At 38.7% G+C, this 21,978-nt stretch overlaps 1 protein-coding gene across 9 annotated transcripts in view; it reads right to left on the minus strand.

Moving 5' to 3' along the window:
• The window catches only part of chl1b (cell adhesion molecule L1-like b), a 74,540-nt gene that overhangs the window by 38,156 nt on the left and 14,406 nt on the right, over positions 1-21,978 (minus strand). The window contains exon 1 of one of the 9 annotated variants that reach the window (XM_077573773.1): positions 6,975-7,139. The exons of the other annotated variants lie outside the window; for them this stretch is intronic. The gene's annotated coding sequence lies outside the window, so the exon portion shown is untranslated. Of the gene's footprint in view, positions 1-6,974; positions 7,140-21,978 lie in introns of those variants that run through there. 9 annotated transcript variants of the gene reach the window in all.

Genomic DNA, 21,978 nt, shown 5'->3' on the forward strand with positions numbered 1-21,978 from the left:
CGCTGAATGAAATCAAAAAGTAGAGACTTGCTGTAATTGGCTTGAGCTTTGTTCATGGTTTCGGCATGGTTGAAGGAGGAGGGATAGGAGGAGTTCCAATTCCCAAAGCCATTGTTTTCTTAATGTCCGCATTAGCCAGGCAAAGGCTTCTCCCCACCCTCAACACTTCACATGGATTACATTTTGTTCAAACTGTGCTTGATGATTTGCCTTCTGATTTAATTTGTTGCCCCCCTATTAAACATTTATTGAGAACTAACACTGCCATCTGGTAGTGGGAGGTTCACTAAAGGACTTGACTGTGGCGAGTGATAATGTCGACATTGAAGTCACGGCTATGCTGTCTATTCGACGTATATGATGCACATGAGGGGCCCCCTAAAGCTCGCCTGATTTAAAGACCCCGGGGTCTTCTTAATCCCCGCCCCATTCAACAGCGATCAGACCAGCCGGAGATTGATGAATCTGGCAGGAGGTTAAATCTGTTCACTGTGGGAAGGCCTATATGAACCCTAACTTTGGTTTGCCAAGACTCAGAGGGGACAGACGCTCTGCAGCGGAGGGGGCAAGAAGAGGGAAACAGTCAGAGGCAAATAGAGTCGGTTTCACTACTTTGAAAGTTTTGGCGTGACACAGAAAGACAGCCAAATAACTACTTTTTTCCCTGCTCATTGTTGATTACTAATCTTGCCTGGTTTATCATGTCGCAGCATGCCAATTCATCAATGTCATGTGGCATCAATATTTGCTTTTCCATTTTTTAAGCTTTCTCATTTATTTAACACTCATATGATTACAATATAAAAGTTCCCCAAATTTTGCATGCACAAATAAATCAGGCTACTGACAAATGTTGGTACCTCCACTTTTTCCACATTTGTTTGTGAAGTCAGGGTTTGAATCTCTGGAACTCCGTACTTGTGTGGGTTTTCTCCCAGTACTCCGGGTTTCTCGCACAGTCAAAAAACAATGTATGTAATTTTCATCGAAGACTCTACATTTTTGTCTAGCGCGCACCGTTCACCCCTAACCCAAAGTCAACTGGGATTGATTCCAGCTCACACTTATGAGGGCAAGCAGTACAGAAAAACAGATGAGTGGATGGGTTTGACCTGTGGCTAAACTGTATCTGCCTCCAAACGCTAGGTGGCGACGATGTTCCTTTCAGCTCATTTCAATCATTGAATTTTTCAACAAGAAGTCACTGCAGAGAGGTTGGATGTTGAATGGTAAAATTTATCACTTTTACCACCCTTTAAATCTCGTGCGTCTGCTAATGTTTATTTTATTTCTAGAAATCTGCTTGACTCAATGCTTTTGTTCACTTTTACATCAGAGATCCTCACAGAATGACTTTTGTTACAGCAAAACATATACAATTTGATTTAAATCAAAGATAACACTGTAGTACTAAGAAAAGTACTGAAAAGAGATTTACACTTAAATCAGCATAATTCAAAGTCGAATCGATCCAATTTTCTTGTATCAAAGAGACTCAGCTCTGAAGCAGATGCATAAATGATGCTTTGATTGATCTACATTACAGCGTAGACTGCACGTAGTTAAACACCAACGTCAGTTATTTTAGCAAGTCCCAATTGTCATCATTATCAAACTACAAGGTCATCATTGTAGAGACTTTCTGTGCCTACAATGCATGGTCAAACAAAGTCAAAGTCAAGTCATGTAAACAAAGTAAACAAATAAACAAAAAAGGTTGTGATGGTGAAAACAATAACGCTAAAAAAAGTGTTTTTACTTGCTGGACTGGCCGACAGGTCACAAAGCTGCCTCAAACGTTGTTGCAGTTGTGCTTTGGCATTCTGTTCTGCTGTTCAACTTTTGTGTGTGTGTGTAGCCTGATGCAATAAGCAGATTTGTTTCAGAAAATAGCATAAAATATATATATAATTAAATAGAGGGGGTGGGGGGGTGAGTGGTGTAGTATATTACAGCTACAGCTATTTTAAATCAACTATCGTCACTTCATTCCATTTGAAATTTGAAAACAAGAATACAAATTAACATGTACTGTACTTATTGGGGACATTGTTATTGTTTCTTTGCATGCCTATCCATTATTTCCACAAATAAAACTGTAAGATTTGGTTGTTAGAGTTCTATTAGTTTTCTTTCTGTCATAAATATATTTAAGTTTCCGCTTGGCTTTGCACAATTTTATTACTGTATTTTTTTTGTGTTATGTTATGTTATGACATTTTTATGCTTATGCGCAGAACATATTATTTTAACATTTTTGCTGACAATTCTTTGACCTATTCAATGACTTATTGGCTGTTGAAAACAAGTTGGCAAACCTGTTCTATATTTTTGGCAAGCTCCATCATCATATTCCGACCATCTGGCCCTTGCACCTTGGCTTTGACCCTCAAACACCTCACGCATTACAAATACACAATACAGTAGCATTACTCACATTAATGGGAAAGAACACAGAAAGGTTGTTTGCTCGAGAATTCCACACACTTGTGGATATGTTGTTGAGGGCGGTGCAAGGTGCAAGAGAAAGCATGCACAGTTCAGTACAGTAGCCTCTTTAGCTGGCACCATCTGCTGCTTTTTCGCACAAAGACAACAGACAGGCACGTGTGAACCATGTGTGGTTTAATGTGAAAGACTGTAATAGGATTAGGCAGCTCGTCTTCTTGTCAGGCTGGATTAAAATATTGCCTTTGCTTAAAACCAGCAACATTCTGCTGACATTCATTACAATGCCTACACACACACACGCACACACACACGCACACACACACAAAATCATTAATCATTGATCATTAAAAATGAACTGCTGAACAAGAGCATCAATTTTCTTACCTACCAAGCGTGCATGTGTGACTGTATCTGCAAATGACATTTTTTTTTCAGTATTTCCATGTTTTTTCCACAAAGCAGTCTTTCCTCTGGCGATAATAAGCACATTCAATTTGCTACTACAAGCTTGGCCATGCAAGTCATCTATTATTAAAAACATTATTGGTAGGACAAAATCGAAAACAAGACACTAAATGAGATTGGGAAGTGGGAACAATATTGGATCATTTGCCTGTAATTGTCCAATTTTGCCGCACTTCAGGAGCATGACAGTTCAATTATGCCACTATTAATATTGCAGGAGTGTGTAGCATTAGCAGGCTGATGGAACTTAGAGTACTGTCAGAGGAGGCTGAGAGAGGAAGTGATGAAGCTGAAAGTGAAGAAATGAGGCTTAGTTGGAGTTGGATATAGATCTGCTGAACCGAGTCACTCGGGTCTGTGACCTGCATGTTCTGTGTGAACTAATGATGTGTGACCTCCCTATGAAACAGCGAGACCCCCTGTCACAACTGGCACATTAAAGTAAGAAAGCATGAAACACATACAAGTGATATCTTCTCATTTTGATCATTAGACCACTGCAGTGGTGCCCTTAGATATGAATTTAATAAATTACATGACCATGCTTGAATCTTAAATAATGTTTTCCCATTGAAATGAATAGAATGACATTAATTAGTTCCAGGCAATTCCCAAAAATAAAAACATATTTTTAATGTGTATTGTAATGAGGAAAAAAGAGTACTGCATAATACTGTACGTTATAAAAACATACAGTTCTGACATAATTAAATATAATGAGGTGATAAGGACCAGGCCAGCCCGCGATTAGCAAAAACGCATAAATAAATGATATCTATACAATTGCATTTTTTTTAACCCCCCACCTAAAAAAATTGTAAGCAGGGATATATGTAGCCAATAAGTATTTTCCGTGGAAAACATGGCTGTGCATGCCCTGCAAAAAAAATGAACAAAAAGATGAATTACCGCTGTGAACATTTTTTGGCAAAACTCTGCTCTGGCTGCTCTTTCTGGCGTTTCCACCTGGGGGCAGTATAAGATACTGACAGACACAATGTTCCTTGTGACATCACACACCCTCTCAGGGCCACAGTATGGCACTAATAACAGTCATTATTCACAGAGGATAAAGAATATACGACCGTGAGTGCTGTTGTATTACTGTATATGTACTGTTGCACCATTTATTGTTCAATCCTTTGCTTAAATGATTATACCACAACAGCATAGCTGTTATTTCATATTAGCATTAAGCCAGCAGACAAAAATAATACATTATGTGTGTGTTTTGTTTAATACACAGAGTGTGAGTTAAGTGCACTGCCAACACACTGCCCTCTTATCTCAAATTTTTGCTCGCATGTCAAAGCAAATGCAAACATTTTGCAGAATGACAGCTCAATTTTTTGGAGCTGGGAAGACTGTAGCAATGCAGAAATCAGAAGTACACAGCAAAATCGCCAGTGTTAGATTAACATTGAGAGTGTTAAATCTAACATGAGAAAAGTGTTTATATGTGTCCACACCAATGAGTGTAAATCAGACACTTTTCAAAGTATTGCTTTTTTCACACTTAAAGTAGCACTAAGAAAATATTCAACCTTAATAAAATATTTTCATAACTCTTCTGATGAAACCTGGTACCTTTGCCATGGCCTGAGGGGGTCTGTATAATTTTTACTGGCATTAAGCAACTTTGAGCGGGATGGTAGGAACACAAAAAAACTACAAATGTGCTGACTGCTTTATGGAGTAGTCACTTACCCCTTTCCTCATTCGTTACAAAGACAGTCAAAGTCAATTTGAATGTCAACCCTCGCTGGGGTGAGCTAAAAAATGGAGCAATGCGCTTGTCCTCATGGGAAATGTGGTCTTCCTTCAGGCATGACATGACCACATTTGTCCATATGGCATCGCTATAATCAAGGTAAACTGAAAGTTCCTTAGAGTTGCCTTAACCAGTGTTACTCCAACACTGTATATGGTATTAAAAATCTAGTAGTGTTGAAAGTACTCTACACTTGTGTCAGTGTTAAACATTTAATTCCTCCAAATTACACTGAACTCTGGTGTTTAAACACTTATGAGTGTATTGCACTAGTGTCAGTGTTAAAAATTTAACTCAAACTACACTTTACTTTGGTGAATGGTGCTTGACTTATGTAGCGTTTTTCCTCCTTACAAGGCCCTCAAAGCACCTTACATTTTGACTACAGGTGACATGGCACCAGGAGCAACTGGGGGTTCACTATCTTGCTCAAGGCCACTGATATAGTCACACTGGCCTGTGATCGAACCCACACTCTCAGGGTCTGAAGATGACCACTCTAACACTCAGCTCAGTGGCCTAGTGGTAGAGTGTCCGCCCTGATACTGGAGGTTGTGGGTTCAATCCATGGCCGGGACTACAAAAATGGGACCCATTTGCCTCCCTGCTTGACGCTCAGCGTTATGGGTTGCAATTGGGGGGTTAGATCACCAAATGATCCCCGAGCGCAAGACCCTGCTGCTACTCCCCGCTCCCTCAGGGGACTACATAAGTAGGTATGACAATCTGTGGTACTTTGAATTACCACTGAGCCATGCCACCCAACGAAAACAACTGGATGTATCGCTGTTCAAATATCAACAGCCTGCTAGAAAATTGGAACGATTCACTTTCACCAGAAATGAAGGGGTGATCAATTCAATATTCAAGGTTCATCACCACCCCGGCACTTAAGGAAATTTACTCCGACAGTGTTAAAATAACACTGCATATTTGATCGAACACTGAAAATGTTAACATTGACTGATTTGCTGTGTATAGCATAACATTTCCTCTCCTTTCTCTACATTGGGAAACTATTACTCAATTGAAATATGTAATCAGATTATTGGGACATGTGCTATGCATGTCAAGAAACAGCCAATGCTGACCTCACTCTGAACCTGTTAATATGTTTAAGCTAAGGGTAAGATTGGCGGCATCTGTCTGGCTACCATCTTGCAGCTTTTTCATCATACAGTATTTCTTCTGATCTGCTGTCTTTGAAGCCCCACAGGAGTGCCCCGCTGCCTAGGACAGTAATCATATTAGTGTGGGAGCCTTGCCCATGGCCAGCAGAGAGATGAATTCACTAGTTGGACTGCTCTGACTGGAGTAATATTTTGTGGGAACAAGCACAGCGTTCTCCTCTCTACATTCATTCACTTGGTTCGACTAATGCTGGCAATTTCCCCTGATGTATGTATCTATGCCACAGCAGGACATAATTAATGGCACCTGTTTCTCAGATTTTCCCTAAATAGAAAACTAAAGCAATGCATTTCAGTCAACCACACTAGATTCCGGATTTCAGTGCACACTTGTATGAAAAATCTGCTCAAAGAGCATAATTTTCAGTGAGGCAATAGTTTTTGTGTTATAATTCAGTGCTCGAATTTACTGTTCTGGTTCTGAACAGAGCGTCTGGACAATACTACAGTGGGTCTGCTGTTTAATACAGCTATCAGATATGTGGCCTACTTCCTGTCGTAGGGTCGAGCTGAGGTTGTGTTGAGACAAATCCAATGGAATGATTACAAGACCAGGCACAATTTACATCACAGTCAGTCAGTATTTATGCTGAATACTGAAGGTTTATAAACATGGCAATACTCATTACTACAGGTTTATATTATTGAAAATCGAACCTGTTCAGATCATTTCCTCAGCATCCACATTTGCATGTTATGGAGAAAATGCTTTCAGCTAAAAGTGTAAAACTATCGACTGTGTAAGATGACAAACACATTAATAGAAGTATTTAATGAGATGGTGTAAAAATATGTAATTTCTAAGACTTTGTGACATGAAGAGAGGAGTTTTACAGTAAAAACAATATTATATAAGTGTCACACAGTACATACCTTTTGTAATGCTTAGTTTGGACTTTTTAGTGACAGTCAATTAAAATGCGACTTTAAACTGCAAATGAGTTGATCTTGAAATCATGACAATTGTTAATGGTACTCAAAATATTACATGCTGTCTGAGTGTGTAATCCAAGAAGGCAATACCTGAACATGCATGTTCACATCGATATATATATATATATATGCACTGAATACATCTGTATTACGTATATACTTACACGTGACATCATCCTTTGCACCGCTCCCCATAAGGAATGTGTATATTCCCTCCAAAGGCAATAATATCCAGTATAAACAGCAAGTATTTGGTAGTAAACTAGTACAAAAAAAAGAGTGTTGAGCTGGCTTTGTGTTTTGTCGTACAGGCTTGATATGGAGGAAGATGAGCACTGAGGGCTGTGGCCACATATGTTGCCTAAAGCCTCTGGCTTGGTTAAGACGCTCATTAAGCCTCTGACAATCAATCCCACAAAGCCCCATGTAAAAGGCTATTCACATAGAGAGTACAAAGGAGTAGTGGAATGCAACTTCCACTGACTGATCCCTCCTTATGGCTCACAACTAGAAAAAAAAACTATATGAAAATGTCATCACTATAAGAGGGGCCAAATTCTTTGTTTCCAAATACCATGGCATCTGGGATGCAAACCTACCAATCAAATGTGAAATGAATTTAAAATAGTATTATGGTTAAATAAATATTATTAAACCTATAAAGCCTGAACCATGAAATACATGAGAGAAAATTCAAATTTGTAAATAGAGTATTTATTGGTCCTTTTGAACAAACAAAATGAACAAACACGTATGACTTTTGATTTGTGTCATATTTGATACATCCGGTCACAATGCTCGTAAATTTATAACTGTCAAAAATTTTATAGTAAACAGACATATCAAACATATTAGTATTTCCAAAAATCAGAAAGAGCATTTCCCACTATTAATAAGTATAGGTGTCTTTCCTTTCTCAATTGGGCGATCTTACAAGGTAGCTGGAAAAGCCATCAGCTGGGTGATACTGCCCTCTAATGGATTATCAATGCAATGCATGTGTCAGATCATATACTTCACGGTTTTAATAAGAAAAAAATATATTATACTCATGAAATAGAGGGCTCAAAATGTCTTGTATTTAATATGATACGTTTGGTGTTACAGGGTTAAATTAATCTGTAGGAGTCACCAGGATGGCTAGGATTTGAAATGAGCCCATTGAAGGGACAGCTAAGATTATTTGTTTTTGAAAAAAAGTTAGAGAGAGCAGACAATAGTGAGTATGTTGGTCGAAAGGTGGTGAAGATGAAGCTGCCGGAAAAGACAGCGAGAGGAAGACCTAAGACAAGGTTGATGGATGTTGTGAGGGAAGACATGAAAGTAGTTGATGTTAGAGAGGAGGATACAGAACAATTTTGAGACGTTATCAGAGTTGAAAAAAAGATTTGCGTCAAATCCAATAATTTTACATTGAACATTCCCCTCTTATTCCTACTGATATACTCTTTGAAGCATGCACAGTTTGTTGCACAGCAAGGACATTGAGTTGAGAAACAAATGAACTAATCGACCGGTTTAGACTTTCGGCATTACACAGAGCCTGATTGTTCTACGCTGATGAACAGTGAGCTGGACTCTATGGCTACACAGTCGGACTGAGGCTGGGTGACATGTCAACTCAGAGCTTGGTGAAGTGCTGAGACTGTTGATAAGAACCTTCCACCAAAAGAACAAGCTCGCTCCCACAGCACAAAGGGGGGAGGGAGGAAAAGCACAAAGCGCACTCAGTCTGGATGATGTATGATGGTGGGACTGGTTTTAGACTTGGATTTTACCAAGGAGCAACGCAGAAATGAGAAAGGGGGATGGTCATGCTTGAATTATGCTGATGTGGGTTGCAACCACAGTGGAAATGCAACAAAAAGCTTGGTTGCTTCACCAGAACTAGCAGCCACAAATAAGGTAAGTATTTATTGGGCCTCATAAAAGCTGATGCTTTGAAATATAAAGCACCAAGTTTACTTAGTACATAATTGATGCTTATGCTTTTTTTCTATGGAAAAGGTGTTTTATGATAGTTATCCTTTAGCAGTTAATTATTAAGAAAACACTTGACTTGATCTTCACTGCAAAAAGGACAATAGAACATTTTAAGGAAAAAATACAGTAAAATAAGAAAATGATTACTTCAAATAAGAAAAATTATCTAGCAACAGAACAAGACCTTACCTGTAAGATTAAAAATAATAATAATAATAATACTAAGCCCATATCAACCACCGCGGTCTTGAAAATAGTATTTTTAGTCTAAAAACAAGTAACTTTTTTCAAGCTGTAATATATAGAACAATTTTCTTCAAATATATAAGTATTCCTTTATGTTTGGCCAACTTGTTGGCCTGAGTGTCAATCAGGGCGGTAACAGATCCCAATTGTATTGTCTTTGGTATGACCCAGCCAAGGATTGAACTGAGCTGGTACTGGAAAGAGGAAAAAGGAGCTTGGTAAATATAACGAAACGAACCACTTCTACTAAAGAGCTATATTGCCCTTTTGTCTGTTTACATACTTGTATTTTTTCTATTTATCTTATTACTAGGTTTTTCCACCCTAGTACATATCCTTAGATGTTGGTTAGCAGTCATCTTAAAATGTGAGAAACGTTTGTTTTAATCCTCACCGTACATAAACCTGGCTGTTAACATTCAATGCCAAAACTTCTTGATCAAATTAGATAATTAAGTAATAAGTATCTTAAAATATCTAAAAATGTCATTTTGAGTAAGCAAATAATAAAATTTGGATTGCATTTAAGAAATGATATCTTATTAAAGATTTCAGTTTTTACAGTGTTATACTGGATCTGTTGAAGGACTTGGTCTTTGTTTTTTAAGGGGCGGTACTGGAGGGTCCCGAATGAGTGCAGTCAGCCAAAGTCAGTAATTGAGAGCACTCAGATCCCTCTGCAATGCCACTGCCAGATCCTCAGAGTCCACGAGCACTCATTAAGCCACAACAGGATGGAGCTGCCATTACGGCCACAGAAACACAGGGAAGCCTTGTGAATGCTACACAAATGCTTAGTGCTCTGATGCTTAGCGGTCCTGGAAGCTGAATGAGATGGGTGACTACCAAGACAGGCAGTTCCGAAAGGCAAACCTAACATTGTTGTTGACACAACCCCAGGGGAAAGTCACCCTTTTTAATGTTGGTGCTGTTCTTGCAATCAACTTTGAATCAGTTGTTAGAATACCTTAAATGAAGGCAGCTGGAATAATTTCCTAGCAGAATTTACTACAGAATCAATATGGCATCTACGTAACCAACATACAGTACATACCCATAAGCACAACTCTAACTCAATAAACTTTCTTTTTTTTCATTAAAAAAGCTATGTTTGCTGTCATCACCCTCACAGTCACAGTTCCCCATGCCATGTTTTAATGTAATCTTTCCAAAAAAAAAAAAATCTGCTCTGCTTCCAGAGAAAACGCTTACAACATCTTTAATTTATGACATGCCTCTTATCTCCCTCAAGCAGCAATCATGACATGTTATCAGACTGCACAAGATGGAGGTCTGCAAGTGTATCATTATGGTGGGATTACAATAATGCTCTCTTGACCTGCTGTCTTTCCTCGGGCAAGCAAGACCAAATAACATTAAAAAACAATAACAGCGAAGTTCAGATAGGAAGCTGTACCTGCATATTTTGAACACTTGCTGCATCTGAGATGAATCAAAAGTGGCCATGTGTAAATGATTAAGTCGACATCTAAAACTGTCGTTCAACCTGTCCACAGATGATAAGCACATTAATTATTTTTTTTTAAAAAAGAGTCAGGGCTTGGGTAGCCTAATAATATCCCTGAGAACTGCTGAGGTAGTGAACACGTTCTCCCATTTACATCATGTGACAAATGTGCAAGCAACACACAGTGGGGGGTTTTAATTAGCTTTTGGACACAGCCCATTCTACCAGCAAGTTGTCTGTTACTCAGTCTGTCAAAAACTGTCAATAAGTCTTGAACCCAGCAAACACAGACAAAATGGCCAACCTGCCTTTGGCTGATTACATACGTATGTTCTGTACCTTCTACACTGAATCCGAGAAAGTATCAGACTTTTTCTCCATCATACAGCACAGCTGACTCGACATCATCAACTTCACTAAACGTTCATATTTTCACCGGAAAGTTAGTTGACGTAAGTTATCACTATTTATTCATGTGCTTGTCTAAAATATGTATGAAAAGATTGGGAGAGTGATTTGGGGATTAAATGGGCCTACCGTATAAAGCACATAATGTGTGTGTTGTGTACATAAAGATTAATCATAAATAAATTAGAAAACCTTTATTGTCATTGTATGGTGCTGATACCATGAATTTGGGGTTAGAAAAACATAATGACAAGCGTATATTACTTCCAAGATTTTAGAGAATTGAGAGAATATAAACCAGTTGTGAATTGCCTCCCCCCCCCAAAAAATCACATTTACGTTTTTTGATTACAAATGGTTTGGTGAATGCACGTGAGAAATTTGTGGTGTTCAGTACCTCCACAAGGTGAATAACCACTGTACTAAATCAATATGGAAACCATAATTGCCCGGGGACGTTTTCCATTTTCCATTCAACACCCTTTCCTTTTTCATTGTCACTGAAGCACAGAGTGAATGTTCTCCCACGTTGCTGCCATGTTTTAATACACAAACTTCTGTAAGTTCACAATATGGAAATGACTAAAACCATTTCAACAGAGCATGATCACAGTATTCGATTTGCGTGGTTCTCTTAATGATCTGTGACTGCACATCAAAAACAGGCAGAATTCCTACGCCGTGTGGGCCATAATCGGGCAAAATGTACGCTTTCATCTACTGAATTATTTCCAGATCAGTGTTGACAGTGGATTTATTCAGTGCAGCTCTACAAACAGTCTGATCAAACAAAAAGCTCTTAAAAAGCCACATCAAACACCTTGCACTCATTCTACAACGGTTCACTTGTAGAACATGTTTGGTATTCAAACTGAGGTTAAACTTAGCTCGGCCTTTGAGCACATGTTGAGAACTTCTACGCTAAAAGTAGGAAGTCAAAGTCTTTACTCCAATCATACATAACAAACTTTCAGACTTCTTTCCAGCTCTCTCAGCCAGCCGTTACAGCGTCACAGATGGTGAACTGTGATCGTGGTCGTGATCTGCACTCCTGAAAGCACACCTACTGAACATCTGCTTCTCCTGCAGCGTCAAACCTACAATATAATTATATTGAAAATGATACTATTTCACACATAAATATCCAAATTATTGTGGATTATGGATAGATAAGAATACGGACCCTATTCTCCTACCCAGCGCAAGTCTACACTCTAAAAAGAGAATTGTCGAACCAATTTAAGATTACAAATTGAATTGTTGACCAATTTTAAAAAAAATCGCTTTAAATGGTAACACATGATTTAATAAGTTAGTCCAAAAAGAATATATTAAGTTTAAGTAATTATGAGTTGATTAAACGTAATACATTGGATTGGAGTCACTTTTGATTAACTTAATTTAGGTGAATATATTACGTTTAAGTAATTATGAGTTCATTAAAGTTAATTAAAGTCACTAAGTAATTATGAGTTCATTAAACTTAATATATTCACCTAAATGAAGTTAATCCAAAGTGACTCCAATCCAAAGTATTACGTTTTAATCAACTCATAATTACTTAAAACTTTAGACTAAATTAATTCAATTGTGTGTTACAACTTGAAGCGATTTATTTCAAGTTTTCAAATCAACAATTCAATTTGTAATCTTAAATTGGTTCAACAATTCTCTTTTTAGAGTGTAGGGCAAAGCATAGCCTAACTGGTGCATGAGTTTTCTTTTTTGTTTGTTTGTTTGTTTGTGGATATTTTCCTAGACGCGTCCAGTGAAATTGTGTTGTTGCTCCATTGAGCACTGTTGTGGGAGGGAATGCGGCCAACTCCCAACCAACCAAAGCGTCTTTCCTCATTCTCTTTGAATTCATTGCAGAGAGCGTCTCGCTGTCTACACGGCATGTATAGGTCAGTGCGCACAAAGTGCATATAAAAGGAACTGTAAGTGTATGGAAATGTCAAGTTGGAGACTTCTATATGAAATGATTTGCAATCATGTTCAAACCTATATTTAATTAAATACACTACAAAGACAAAATATTTCAAACTTTATTGTTTATAGCAAATAACTGTTAATAATACATTAAAATTTTATGGCTGCAACACATTCCACAAAAGCTGGGACAGGTGGCAAAAAAGAAGAATGCTCATCAAATACCTGTTTGGACATCCCATAGGTGAACAGGGTAATTGGGAACAGGTGTGTCCCATGATTGGGTATAAAAGGAACCTCCCTAAATTGTCATTCACACGCTAATGGCGTGAGGTTCACCTCTTTGTGAACAAGTGTGTGAGAAAATATTCAAACAGTTTAAGTACATTATTCCTCAACGTAGAGTTGCAAAGAATTTAGGGATTTCATCATCTACGGCCCATAATATCATCAAAAGGTTCAAAGAATCGGGAGAAATCACTGCATAAGCGGCAAGGCTGAAAACCAATATTGAATGCCCGTGACTTTCAATCCCCTCAAGCGGCACTGCATCAAAAACCGACATCAGTTGCCGGGTTTACATGGAGCAACATAATCCGATTAGAATTCATCAGAACAGCTAAACAGAATAAAATGGTTCATATAAACACCATAATCAGAAATGATAATATTGAATCCGATTGGAATTTCATTCGGATTCACACGAGTGGGTTATCCAATCCCAATGAGTGTCATGTAAATAGTTCAATCAAAATGGCAAGGTTGCGTCCGGTATGCACATGCTCTGTCGTGGCGTAAATGTGTAAATTCTCTCATTTTTAATAACGGAATTATGTTCAAGTGCCTATGTTCAATTTCTGTCCATATCACACTTTTGCTTCTGCAGCCAGATTGTTATTGAAGTCAAATGACTTTTCATCACATTTTGAAATCAAAGTAATCCTTACAAATCAAATTACAATGATCCAAAGTCCAGTGCTGTTCACTGAGCGCAGAGCCATTTTGACGTGTTACATAATTGCGACGTAAACTTGGAATTATCCATAATTTTTTAAACAAATTGATTTCTATAATGATTCGGAGGAACTGTCCGCCGCTGTTGTCATATTTATGAATGAAATTCAGTGACAACATCCATCTGGGCCTTGATCAAATCCACCAACATTGCATCATCTCACAACCCAGACCTGCTTTTATCAAGTTTATTTTTGGTCTTGAGGCATAGCACTGTCTATCCAATTCCCCAACACGCTAAACTTGACTGCACAGCACAAAAATGTAGATGAACCTGTTTTTATGCTGAGTGCACGGGTGCCCGTCTACGAAAATAGGGCCATATATGTGTGAAAGCATTTAATGCATGTGTAGTTTGCATCTATTTGCAAATGACTTCTGTGAAGCAACACACATTTGCCTGGTGTATGTAAACTTGCCTTGCCTTAAAACTCAATTCCTTTGTGTGAACAGATCAATATGCTATTTTTTTCCAGGTCAGTGAGGTCACCTCCACAGTGGAAAAAGGCCTCTTCTATGCAACTATTTGGAGTGTGTACACAGCAGACAGAGAATGAGCTTCAAAATGAATTCATTAAGATAACTGCAATGCTGCGTAGTAAAGCGGGGAGGCATGGTAACTGCTTTGGCTGTGCTTGCCATACACAATTTTACATTCATTCATAATACATTCAAACATGTGGCATTATCATGCAAAGCTCAGCTGTGACAGTGAACGGGATAAGCGGGAGAAAATTGAGAGCTTAGCGATAAACACTGTAGTAACATTCTGCCATCGTAGTGCAGCATATTAATATAGTTGTAAAATCTGGCAATCAACTTAGTTGATATTCATTTTTACTTCATAATTATTTCTTATTATTGTTGAAAATTGAAAAATATTTAACATATCAATCAGTCATCCATCAGAGAAGGTTTTTGAGGAAAGACTCAAAACACTGGCACTCGCTCTCCTTAATCCTGTTACGCCGACAAGAAGGTTTAATTCTATCCAGAAAACAAGCTTTTTCCTTCTTATGGTCTTACAACAAAGAGACGCAGAGCTGACCATTCACTTGAACTCACCCTTATAATAAGCAGTAAGGATCTAATAGCCTTTTAAGGAGTGTCCTTCAGGCACCCTGCTTCCACACATATCCTGGGTCAACCCTTCATGACCATGCGGGATGACAAGAGGGCTGTCACACTACACGGCTAATCCTGCAGTGGAAAATGTCGGTGGGGTCCGTCTCACATGAGCACACAGCAAGAGATGAAGGGCAGACCAATATTTGAGACCATTTACTGATTGTGTGTGTGCGTTTGTGTGTGGAGGGCGGTGGGTGCGGCGGCCATGTCTTTGTGTGATTTTACACAGGCAGATTGTCAAAAGACAGACTGGCCAACTTTTCATGCCTCTTTCTGATTCCCATTCAGTAGCTACATAAAGGCAACACAGGGAGGTCTATTTCAGACAGAGTGTGGGCTAACGGTGTTATTAAAACATATTGCAACGTTTGGACATGCTTAGAATCATTGACTGAAGACTGTTTCTTTAATGTCCATGTTTTTTACAAATAAATCTGCTGTGGGAACACTGTAACTAGATTCTTCTCAGAGCATCTCTTGATAGCCAATTAGCTCATGTCAGGTGTATTGGCCTAGAGGCACATTTATATTAAATTCCAGCAACCAAACTAGTACGTATTACGTGCTATTTGTGTTGTCCCCCCCCCCCCCCCCATGAAAGCAGGCTCAGGATACTCTGTATTCAGGGGAATAAAGGCTAATAAAAACAGAGGTGGGCAGTCAGTCATCCGGAGTGACAGATTGTCCATCGGTCCTTCACCGACGAACCCCTGTTTTTATGATGAATGGTAAGAAACTTGAGAAAAATGGGAGACTAATTAATGACGGACGTGGGTTTTCAGTATAATCGACACTCACCGGTTCAATTACTGACGTACTTCTCACAGACGGTTGTCTGTTTTGCTGACGACTGAAGGAAGTCTCTGGTGTGTTTGTTTTCATGTTTTGCTTAAAAGTACTTAAAGGGAAAACCATGGTTTGATATGTCCTCATGTAACCTCTTATATAAGGATATGTTGTTGTCCTGAACTGTTGTACGAATCCAGGTGCCCAACAATTTGTAAATAAAGGGCGGAATCAGCCTGGGAGTGAATGCCTTGTTTATACTACAGTTTTCCCGGCTTTCGCAAACATGTTTTTGAGAGTGTCTGAGAAAGGGCTTGTTTCTCACGCTCACAACTTTTTGTTAACGAATAAAAGACGGAGCGGCACGCGGTCCGGACAGAGTCAGCTGTTCGTTCTACCCGGACCGTAGGCTCTCCGGTCTAGTGTCAAGGTAAGCGCTGATGATGATCATATTATGCTGCTTAACGTTGTAGTGTATTGATTGTTGTTTGCGGGGAATAAAAGGCACCATTATTCTAGCAAAGTGAGTTGTGTTTATTGCTGTTTGCGGGGAATAAAAGGTACAATTATTCTAGCACAGTACAGGTGTTGATTGTTGTTTGCTGGGAATAAAAGGCACAATTACTCTAGCTCAGTATATCAGTCTCTGTGTACTCATTGTTACCGCCGATCACTTACGATCTTGCATAAAAGTATAAAGGTGAAGTAGTGTTTTCCACAAAACAGTACTGCATTGAATAAAACCTCTGAATAAAAGTACGGCTCATTACACATGGAGAACAAGTACTTGCCATATGCCCACAACTATTGTACATAAAACACACACATAACTTAATAAATCATAGGTAATAAGGTAAAACAGTCACAAAGGCAAATTGTCTTAGTTGCTATCATTTTGATAAGGCTGGCTAAAAAATATTTTGACTGAACTCCTTCCAAAGGGGAAGTCAAGGGTTTTCTTTACAATAATATCCCAAAAGAAATAATTACTTTGCCTTGCAATTACCGCATTATGTGCCCCCACTAGTCCAAGAACGGTGTTATGCTTAATAATATGTGTGTGGAATATGAATGAAACAGAAAAATCCACTTATTTTTACCCGCCTAAGGAGGCAGCCATTTTACCTTGAACTGCCACTTGCTGTCGATTGAAAATGACGACATCACGGCTCACCTGTTTTCTGGGTTTGGTGATGTGACATTCACAAGCTGAGCCCTTAGCTAATGTGATGCCATTTTCAATTGACAGCAAGTGCCAAAATGGCCGCTCCCTGAGATGGATAGAAACGGGTGGATTTTGCTGATTTAATTCCTATTACTAGTGGCGGCACATAGAACGTATTATTAGATTCTTATTTTTTTTACTTGATTTAGCCTTTAAAAGGCATATTGTAAACAAGCATTTTACTTCAAATTTTGTTGGTGCTTTTGTCTTGTGACAGCCAATAATTCACATGATTTGTTTAGCACAGCTTTTACGCCAGATGCCCTTTCTGACACAACCCACACTAATTGTTATCTGGACTTGCGACTGGCCGTAATTGGGTATTAAGCATTGACTTTGCACTTTGGAAATCAGTATGTAATCATGGCATGAGCTGTAATAAAGCTGTGAGCTATATTTGTTTTGCTTTCTTTTTCTGCAAGACAGAAATGAGAAACGCTTCAATGCAGACATTTCTTCATCCTCACCCCCATAGCTTGTCACTTTATTGCAGGCGTAACTAATTCAGTTGTCTATAGCCTGGCTATTTTTTTCTTCTGAACAAACAGGAATGGTAAAGAAGTCAGTCTTCGTTCAATAAGCCCACATTTGTCTTATCAACAGTCATGTAATGACATTATTGTATGTTGCACAGGTCAACCAAAAAGTGGCTCTGGAATTAGCTTTTGAGGACTTGACACATCAATCTCGGCGAAATTGAAGCCAGACTTAGCAAGCAACCCTATAAGAAATAATTACTTTGCCTTGCAATTACTGAAATACGCCTGCCATTTTTCTTTCAGAAGTTTGACTCAATACTTAAAATACTGTATCAGTGACTTTTATAAACATATGTTAATCTAACGTGTAGGAATTGCAAAGCCTTGATTTCTAAGGTTCCATTTAGGTTCTGCCCATTCCAGCTCGATCTGCATCCAAACATTGCATCACACCATCACTCAATTGCTTGTTTGTAAAGATTGTTTTCAGTCAGGAATGCAAAGTGTAAACCAAGTAAAGCCAAAACATAAGCTTCAGCCAAGGCAAGAAGTCTGAAATAGATTTTAACTTCTAATCTATGACTGGCTACAGGTGGCGGAGTGGAACCGTTACTTGCCTTCAATGCAGGTTGGTGTGGATTCACTACCCCGCCTGGGAGATCATGTTTGTCTGTGTGCATGTTTGTGTGAGTGGGAAAAAAAAATTAATAATGAAAACATCTAACATGTGACTTGTGCAACCATTCAATGACAGCACCGATAACGAGCAGTCATTAATCAACAACTTCATTCAACTTTTGTAATATCATATGGTGAAATTAACATTTAACTTTACCATCTATGTACATCAGGGGTCCCCTGCTCACTTTTCTAACTTGAATGAGTGGGCTCTGGGTGGAAGACTGTGCAGTACCGTAGCTAGCTTTCGATGCAGGAGGCGTGGGGTCGCGTCCCCACTCGGGGGACCATGTTTGTATGTGTGCTTGTTTTTGTGAGTGAGTGTACTCAAAAAAATAACTTGAATGAGTAATTCTGATCATAAATTTTGTCACATTTTATTATGTTTGTTTTAGAAAACAATACTGTGATAAAATTTTAAATCTTTTTTTCTACTATGACAAACTGACCCCGACCCCCCCATCAGAGCAGGGAAAAGTTATGTGGCCCTCACAGGAAAAAGTTTGGGGACCCCTGATGTACGTACTAAACAGAGGTTTCATTGTCTAAATTACAAATCTCAGTATTGAATGTAGCGCTGCCTGCTTGCATTCATCTTTGAGAGAGGAAGAATCCCTGGAAACCATCTTGTTTTCATAATTCTCATGTTGAGTAATAAGTCTTTAATGCAGTCCCATGCCAACAACAGTGTGGACCATCTCATGTCACAAAACAGGAAACCTAACGTCTTAAGACTTGATGGCAGTGGCATTAGCATTTTGGACACAAATGAATGGAGGCATTTGTTCTTGTGCCCCCTGAAAGACTCTATTAAAGGAAGGTTTAGAAATTGTTCAGTTTTCAATGTAGCAAAGTTTGGGTGCTTCAATTTGGTAAACAATTGACTATATGATAATATTTAATAATTTTAGTTAATTTGTAATTTTTCTGAAATCCCGACCTCAAACTGTTGAATAGCATAGAATTGTGAATATATAGCATAGAATTGTGAATTTGTAAAAAAAAATAATAAAAAAAAATGCTACTACCTTATATTATGCACCTTGTTTTTCTTTATCCTGTGCTGGCTGAGTTGACTAATCCCCCATTTCTAGTACGGTATACTACTTTGGTCGCCACGACTTACTGATCATTTTTATTAGAAAAAGAAGGTAGTGCAATCTTTGATTTTGAGACAGAAAGAAATACCACTGCTTCTTTTTCACACTGCACTTAGCAAGGCGCAGCGCGCTATTGTCAACCCCATTCATTGTGTAGCCTATGTGGGGTGGGAACCACGGAATCGAATGTTACTTGAGCGCCGCGGCAAGATGACCTCGTGCTGCAACGGTAAGGTGACTCGAATTGGAAAATGTGTTCGAGAGCGTCGTTGTGACGTCGGACAAGCGCCTTCAGTAGAAGAGAAAGGACACAACGTGTTGGCTGAAAAGGGGATGATCTTCTAATCAATTGTTTTTAAGCAATTGTTAAAGTACGGTAAATGACTTACCAACTGTACAACCATTTTGCTCGGAATGTTGAGCAAACTCAGATGATTAATCTAGTTTAACATCCAAAAGGATGCACTACTGGATTCAGACCTCTACTCCATATGGGTGACTGATCCCATGGATGATGTTTATTGATCTCCATCGAGCAGGACAGAGCATTGCCACAGGGCTGATGATCATCAATGACGCTCTATTTACCACAATATCATCAAATTCAATACATTAGACAAAGCATGAATTCTGATTTTATCTGGAGGAAAATGGTTGATACTGCTTGTTAAGCAGCTTTTTTAGGTATAGAAAAAGCTGTTTTACGGAATAAAACCTATAACAGGCCTACAGTGTTTTCCAGTGCAATGAACATAACTAATGTACTTGTATGGCAAGACAAAGCAAAACTGATTTCTACCAATGATATGAAGAATATACCAAAGGGTCTCAGGAGCTCAGTTATATTAATAAAAGCACATTGATTGAATAACTGTACATTTAGATAAGAGAGCAATGTATGTAAAACTACAAAGACACCCAGAAAAATGACTCCTGGCTTGTCTATGCAGAGTTCATTTGGATGGTTGAAAATCTGTATTGTCTTTTTTGAAATGGCGGATAGTCTATACAACCATAGGAAAAAGGATGGCTGTTCACATTGCCTGGATTAATAAACAAATGTGATAAATGTGATTGTCCTGACTCTGTATTGATTTTCCAAATACTGCATTTTCACAGAGGTAATCCATCTTTAGGAAATTGGACTTTCATCGTTTAATGCAGAAATATTTTATTTCGAAGGTGCTGATAAGACAATTTCAAATCTAAACCACATTTCAGAGTTACTGACTCCGCATCCACAAGCCATCAATTTTACCAGGCCCATCCCCCAGTTTAACACTGCTTCCTGCGTTTCCTCCTAGCTATCCTCTACTCAATATCGAAATGCCCTGTTTTCCAGCTCTTAAAAGAAGATAAATGAGGACAAATTCCCCAATTAGTCTGCTTTGTTGATTTAGAGTGGCTTTAAGAGGGTGTTGCAACTGAGGCTTTTCTTATGTGTCTACTGCTTTAATGCATAGAATATGAAGTGTGAATGCGCCTCAATGATTTCACATGTTCACAACATGTCTCCGATGAACCATCTGAATGTGCCGAGGCAGCAGTACAGGGACAGCCATTAGTGTCCAAAGCAGTATAGCTGTAATGATGATGGCTGTGGATTTGCTGCGGTCTGCATTGTGGGGAGCAGAGGCTCTGACATTGGTCACATGAAGTGCTCCTCAACCTGCTTTGCGGATGCATTTACTGAGCCAAGGCGGGAATCAAATGGAACAAACATGATTTCATGTGGTTTTCGCTTATGAGAACACAACCTATTCAATAGCAATAAAACTGATTTGATCTGATGCCTTTTTTTCCAGTTATCTTCACTTGTGGCGACAAGGTGGTAAAGCTGTCATTTAATTGACCTTAACGCAACATAGAGTGTGAAGCAGTGAAGCATTTTGAGGGGGCTTAGTATTGCTAGCTCTCTACAATTTTACAGAAAAAAATGACAAATACAGTACACTTAATCCACAGCACACAGTGCACATTGTGTAGTTGGGTGCAGTTTACATAGCAACACTTCCAACTCTATCTTTGGTACAGTATCAAATCGACCAGGTTCTCAGTATGCATGGAAGCAATCATAATGGCAGTGAATTAATTGACGTGATGGTGTCTTTTAAAATGTCTACAGAAGATGTCAACATTCATGATCTTTTTTTATTCAAAAATATTGCACCTTACACCCCAAAAGTACTATTACTGTGATAATACATTTAGCTTCTAAATAACCAAAAGTCGTAATTTGTAGAGTAGTAACTATGAGGATGAAAAACAATCATGGGGTTCAAAAACTTGACGGTGAGTTTATTTTCTCAAATTACATTGATCCCAACTTAATATTATATCTACAAAGATGATTTTCATTATGATGTTCTATGATCATAGTATGTTTAAACACACACACACACACACACACACACACACACACACACAAGTTTGTTTTACTATCTCAATCATAATGCATTTCCTAGCCCCTTCCCCTTCTGGTTAGGGCCTAACCCCAACCATCAAACATAATTGCCTACCACTATTCCTTACCCTAACCTCAACCATAACCCAATTCAAACCTAAACTCTAAAACCAAGTCTTGACCCTCAAAAAGAGGTCTAAACTTGTGCGACCAAACAAAATGGCCCCGCATGGACAGGTGGGCCCCACAACTCTGTGAAATCCCAAAATGTTGGCCCCATTACACACTTTTTGATGTACACCAAACACAGTTATCCTCTG

Source organism: Vanacampus margaritifer, chromosome 8 (genome assembly GCF_051991255.1).
Source record: "Vanacampus margaritifer isolate UIUO_Vmar chromosome 8, RoL_Vmar_1.0, whole genome shotgun sequence".
Classification (NCBI taxonomy): domain Eukaryota; kingdom Metazoa; phylum Chordata; class Actinopteri; order Syngnathiformes; family Syngnathidae; genus Vanacampus; species Vanacampus margaritifer.